General features: G+C 48.1%; 2 protein-coding genes across 2 annotated transcripts in view; one reads left to right on the forward strand and one right to left on the reverse strand.

Annotated features, from left to right (window-relative positions):
- LOC139275007 (uncharacterized) overlaps positions 1–6,779 on the forward strand; it is a 107,792-nt gene that overhangs the window by 33,340 nt on the left and 67,673 nt on the right. The gene's annotated exons all lie outside the window — the stretch shown is intronic.
- Positions 1–6,779, reverse strand: part of LOC139275006 (uncharacterized) — a 486,480-nt gene that overhangs the window by 26,333 nt on the left and 453,368 nt on the right. The gene's annotated exons all lie outside the window — the stretch shown is intronic.

Raw genomic sequence — 6,779 nt, forward strand, 5'->3', positions numbered from 1 at the left:
AGAGAGAGGTGAGATAGGGGAGGAGGAGAGAGAGGTGAGGTGGGGGAGGAGGAGAGAGAGGTGAGGTCGGGGAGGAGGAGAGAGAGGTGAGGTGGGGAAGGAGGAGAGAGAGATGAGGTGGGGAGGAGGAGAGAGAGATGAGGTGGAGGAGGAGGGAGAGGTGAGGTGCGGGAGGGGGAGGAGAGAGAGGTGAGGTGGGGGAGAGGGCAGGAGAGAGAGGTGAAGTGGGGGAGGGGGGAGGAGAGAGAGGTGAGGTGGGGGAGGGGAGAGAGAGGTGAGGGAGGAGGGAGAGGTGAGGGAGGAGGGAGCGGTGAGGTGGGAAAGCGGAGGGGGAGAGGTGTGGTGGGAGAGGGGAGCAGGAGGGGTGGGAGAGGGGAGCAAGAGGGGTGGGGTGGGGGAGGGAGGAGGAGGGGTGGGTGAGGTGGGAGAGGGGAGGAGGAGGGGGGTGGGAGAGGGGAGGAGGGGTGGGAGATGGGGAGGAGGGGTGGGCGGTGGAGGGTGGGAGAGGGGAGGAGGAGGGGTGGGAGATGGGGAGGAGAAGGAGGAGGGATGGGAGATGGGAAGGAGGAGGGGTGGGGTGGGTGGGGGGAGGGAGGAGGAGGGGTGAGGTGGGTGAGGTCGGGTGGAGGGGAGAGAGAGGAGTTAGCTCGCCGTTATTACACACAGCAAATTCCGGACATCACATTTTTCATGTGACCCAATCATTGAGACAATTTAAAATCAGCGATATGATAATGCTGCTCATTGAAACCCTTTGCTACAAATTCCATATAACACATAAATCCCTTAATCCTTCCTATACTCATTTCGCAGAAGAAAGAAACTCACATATGCTGTATTCAAGAATAATGTTAACAAAAATGTTGTCCAAACATATGTATCCAAAAGGGATAGAATGAGGCCAAATAACATGGATGTGGCTGGTGAAGAAGGCTTCCATTCAAATACTAAAGACTCTTCAATAAGCAGTATTAAATTACCTGCCTACGAAACATGTTCCTCATTCTTTCAATGTCGTTCAACTTCCATATATGACTAAATAGGTCATATCCAAAATGAGGGAATCCACAAAGATACTGGAATAAATTAGCATCTTCATAGTATGGGCAATGTGAAATCAAAGGAATGAAAATTGGGTGCGTTCAATCTCTTCAACTAGATTACAGCGTTTCTCTTCTCCCTTTTCTCTTCCTTCTTAATAGTAAGACGCTTCTGCAGAAGAACAGTTGGATCTCGGAGGATGATCTCTCAGAGGATGTAGCATCAAACACTTCACCCCTCCCAAGCTACTCTATCTACTCTGTCCAGACTCCTCATTATTTTGAACACCTCTATCAAATCTCTTTCCACTATTTTCTGGTCTAAGGAGAACAACACCAGCTTCTCAAAGATATAAGGATTTAGCCTGATTCTTAGATGTATTCTCGACCTGACAACTGTCATACGCGCTCTTTTTCTGCTTCATCTTATTGTCTATCTCTTTCATCATCCAGGGAACTCTGACTTTAGTAGCTCTATCTTTCCCCCTAATGAGAATGTACCTGAACTATTCCCTCTTTCAAGACCTGTTGGCCTGAATGACCTGTTTCTGTGCTGCAAGTACTATCTACCAAGTTTTGCTCTGGTCAGCATAGATACAATGGGCCGAACGGTCAGTACCCTTCCGTGTTGTAAAATTCAATGATTTTATAATTATGATGTGTTCAGAGTCAAGGTGCAGCTACTTGAGGTGAAAGACCTGGACAGAGGTGGCTGATACGATCAGTGCCACCAGCATCACCCCAGGACTTGGATTCAAAGATTCTAAATATAGAAAGTTCAGAGAAGTGAAAAAGAAAGTAAGGGGGCAAAGAGAGGGTATGAGAATAGAATGGCAGCCAACATAAAAGGTAATCCAAAAGTCTTCTGTAGGCATATAAATAGTAAACGGTCAGTAAGATGGGGGGTGGGGTCAATTAGGGACCAAAAAGGAGACCTTTGCATGGGGGCAGAGGTATGGCTGAGGTGCAAAATGAGTATCTGTCTTCATCAAGGAAGAAGATGCTACCATAGACAAAATGGAGGAGGAGGTAGAGGAGATACTGATAAAAATTGATAAAATGGTATTAGAAAGGCTGGCTGTACTTAAAGTAGGTAAGTCACCAGGAACAGATGGGATGCATCCTAGGACACTGAGGGACGTGAAGGAAGAAATTGCGGAGGTATTGGAATAATCTTCCAATCCTCCTTAGAAATGGGGGAGGTGCCGGAGGACTGGACAATTGCAAATGTTACACCCTTGTTCAAAAAAGATGTCAAGACAAACCCAGCAATTACAAGCGAGTCAGTTTAACCTTGGTAGTGGGGAAGCTTTTAAAACAATAAGCAGAGACAAAATTAACAGTCACTTGGACAAGCGTGGATTAATTAAGGAAAGCCAGCACGGATTTGTTAATGCCAAATCACGTTTAACCAATTTGATCAAGTTTTTTGATGAGGTAATAGAGGGGGTTGATGAGGGCAATTCGGTTGAGTGGTGCACACGGATTTCCAAAAGGACAAAGTGCCACATAATAGGCTTGCCAGCAAAGTTGAAGCCCATGGAATAAAAGTAACAGTGGCAGAAAGGAATACAAAATTGGCAAAGTGACAGGAAAGAGAGAGTAGTGGTGAACGGTTGTTTTTCAGACTGGAGGAAGGTACACATTGCTGTTCCCCAGGGGTCGGTTCTACGAGCACTACTTTTCTTGATATATATTAATGACTTGGATGTGGGTGTACAGGGCACAATCTCAAAATTTGTAGATGACACAAAAGTTCAAAGCATAGTGAACAGTGAGGAGCATCGTGATAGATTTCAAGAGGACATAAACAGGCAGATTAAATTCAACTCAGAAAAATGTGAAGTAATATATTTTGGTAGAATGAGGAGGAAATATAAACTAAAGAGTAGAAACATAGAATCATAGAAAATAGGTGCAGGAGTAGGCCATTCAGCCCTTCGAGCCTGCACCGCCATTCAATGAGTTCATGGCTGAACATGCAACCTCAGTACCCCATTCCTGCCTTCTCGCCATACCCCTTGATCCCTCTAGTAGTAAGGACTACATCTAACTCCTTTTTGAATATATTTAGTGAATTGGCATCAACAACTTTCTATGGCAGAGAATTCCACAGGTTCACCACTCTCTGAGTGAAGAAGTTTCTCCTCATCTCGGTCCTAAATGGCTTACCCCTTATCCTTAGACTGTGACCCCTGGTTCTAGACTTCCCCAACATTGGGAACATTCTTCCTGCATCTAACCTGTCTAAACCCGTCAGAATTTTAAATGTTTCTATGAGATCCCCTCTCATTCTTCTGAACTCCAGTGAATACAAGCCCAGTTGATTCAGTCTTTCTTGATATGTCAGTCCCGCCCTCCCAGGAATCAGTCTGGTGAACGTTCGCTGCACTCTCTCAATAGCAAGAATGTCTTTCCTCAAGTTAGGAGACAAAACAGTACACAATACTCCAGGTGTGGCCTCACCAAGGCCCTGTACAACTGTAGTAACACCTCTCTGCCCTTGTACTCAAATCCCCTCGCTATGAAGGCCAACATGCCATTTGCTTTCTTAACTGCCTGCTGTACCTGCATGCCAATCTTCAATGACTGATGTACCATGACACCCAGGTCTCGTTACACCTCCCCTTTTCCTAAACTGTCACCATTCAGATAATAGTCTGTCTCTGTTTTTACCACCAAAGTGGATAACCTCACATTTATCCACATTATACTTCATCTGCCATGCATTTGCCCACTCACCTAACCTATCCAAGTCACTCTGCAGCCTCGTAGCATCCTCCTCGCAGCTCACACTGCCACCCAACTTAGTGTCATCCGCAAATTTGGAGATACTACATTTAATCCCCTCGTCCAAATCATTAATGTACAATGTAAAAAGTTGGGGCCCCAGCACAGAACCTTGCGGTACCCCACTAGTCACTGCCTGCCATTCTGAAAAGTATCCATTTCCTTCTACTCTTTGCTTCCTGTCTGACAACCAGTTCTCAATCCACGTCAGCACACTACCCCCAATCCCATGTGCTTTAACTTTGCACGTTAATCTCTTGTGTGGGACCTTGTCGAAAGCCTTCTGAAAGTCCAAATGCACCACATCAACTGGTTCTCCCCTATCCACTCTACTGGAAACATCCTCAAAAAATTCCAGAAGATTTGTCAAGCATGATTTCCCTTTCACAAATCCATGCTGACTTGGACTGATCATGTCACCTCTTTCCAAATGCGCTCCTATGACATCCTTAATAATTGATTCCATCATTTTACCCACAACCGATGTCAGGCTGACCGGGCTGTAATTCCCTGTTTTCTCTCTCCCTCCTTTTTTAAAAAGTGGGGTTACATTGGCTACCCTCCACTCGATAGGAACTGATCCAGAGTCTATGGAATGTTGGAAAATGACTGTCAATGCATCTGCTATTTCCAAGGCCACCTCCTTAAGTACTCTGGGATGCAGTCCATCAGGCCCTGGGGATTTATCGGCCTTGAATCCCATCAATTTCCCCAACACAATTTCCTGACTGATAACGATTTCCCTCAGTTCCTCCTTCTTACGAGACCCCCTGACCCCTTTTATATCCGGACGGTTGTTTGTGTCCTCCTTAGTGAATACCGAACCAAAGTACTTGTTCAATTGGTCTGCCATTTCTTTGTTCCCCGTTATGACTTCCCCTGATTCTGACTGCAGGGGACCTATGTTTGTCTTTATGAACCTTTTTCTCTTTACATATCTATAGAAACTTTTGCAGTCCGTCTTAATGTTCCCTGCAAGCTTCCTCTCGTACTCTATTTTCCCTGCCCTAATCAAACCCTTTGTCCTCCTCTGCTGAGTTCTAAATTTCTCCCAGTCCCCTGATTCGCTGCTATTTCTAGCCAATTTGTATGCCACTTCCTTGGCTTTAATACTATCCCTGATTTTCCTTGATAGCCACTGTTGAGCCACCTTCCCTTTTTTATTTTTATGCCAGACAGGAATGTACAATTGTTTTGGTTCATCCATGCGGTCTCTAAATGTCTGCCATTGCCCATCCACTGTCAACGCTTAAGTATCATTTGCCAATCTATCCTAGCCAATTCACACCTCATACCTTCAAAGTGACCCTTCTTTAAGTTCTGGACCATGGTCTCTGAATTAACTGTTTCATTCTCCATCCTAATGTAGAATTCCACCATATTATGGTCACTCTTCCCCAAGGGGCCTCTCACAACGAGATTGCTAATTAATAATCTCTCATTACACAACACCCAGTCTAAGATGGCCTCGCCCCTAGTTGGTTCCTCAACATATTGGTCTTGAAAACCATACCTTATGCACTCCAGGAAATCCTCCTCCACCGTATTGCTTCCAGTTTGGTTAGCCCAATCTATATGCATATTAAAGTCACCCATGATAACTGTTGCACCTGTATTGCATGCACCCCTAATTTCCTGTTTGATGCCCTCCCCAACATCACTACTACTGTTTGGAGGTCTGTACACAACTCCCACTAATGTTTTTTTTGCACTTTGGTGTTCTGCAGCTCCACCCATATAGATTCCACATCATCCAAGCTAATGTCCCCCTCTCTCCCCCCTCCCCTCCCTCCCTCCCCCTCCCCTCCCTCCCTCTCCACTCCCCCTCCCCTCCCTCCCTCTTTCTCCCTCCCCTCCCTCTCCTCTCTCTCTCTCTCTCTCTCTCTCTCTCCTCCCTCTCTCTCCCCCTCCCCTCCCTCTCTCCTCTCTTCCCCTCCCTCTCTCTCCTCTCCTCCCCTCCCTCTCTCCCCCCTCCCATCCCCTCCCCCTCTCTCCCCCTCCCCTCCCTCTCTCTCCCCCCTCCCCTCCCTCTCTCTCTCTCTCTCTCTCTCCCCTCCCCTCCCCTCCCTCCCTCTCTCACCCCCCTCCCCGCCAGCAGGAGGCGCGATGGGAGGTACTGCAGAGAGGGTCCTTGGATGGGGAGCATGCCTTGCTTTATGACGTGGACTGCACATTCCAGCTGGCCATTAGAAGCCAGCTTGAACAGCACCGTCCGGACATGTTTGATGCCATTACCCGACATAAACTCCAGGAATTCATGGCTGGTGAAACACGGGCCATTGTCGCTGACCAGAATGTCTGGTAAGCCGTGGCCCCACGGTGATGGATGTCATGCACGAGTTTAATATGATCCACTCGATCCATTTCGAGTATGCATCGACAATTATCAAGAACATTTTTCCCATGAACAGGCCCGCATAGTCCACGTGAATGCATGACCAAGGTTTGGTGGGTCAGGCCCACAGGCTGAACGGGGCCTCCCTGGTGGCGTTGCCCAGCGGGGCACACGTCGTGCACCTGCGAACCCAGTGTTCCAGGTCTGAGTGAATCCCCGGCCACCATACATGTGACCGGGCAATGGCCTTCGTTAACACGATGCCAGGGTGCTCGATGTGGACTTCCCTGATGAATGCTTCCCTCCCCATCTGGGGCATGACAACTCGGCTGCCCCATAGCAGGCAGTCGGCTTGGATGGAGAGCTCATCCATCCGTCTCTGAAACGGTCTGACCTCCTCGGGGCACGCCCCGTGCGTGGGCGCCCAATCCCCCATCAGGACACACTTTTTATCATGGATAGAAGGGGGTCCTTGTTGATCCAGAGTTTGATCTGGTGGGCTGTGATGGGGGAGCCTGCGGTGTCAAAAGCCTCAATGGCCATGACCATCTCAGCGCTTTGCTCTGCCGCCCCCTCGGTGGTAGCCAGGGGAAGCCTGCTGAGCGCGTCAGCGC

This window comes from Pristiophorus japonicus, chromosome 10 (genome assembly GCF_044704955.1).
Source record: "Pristiophorus japonicus isolate sPriJap1 chromosome 10, sPriJap1.hap1, whole genome shotgun sequence".
Lineage (NCBI taxonomy): Eukaryota > Metazoa > Chordata > Chondrichthyes > Pristiophoridae > Pristiophorus > Pristiophorus japonicus.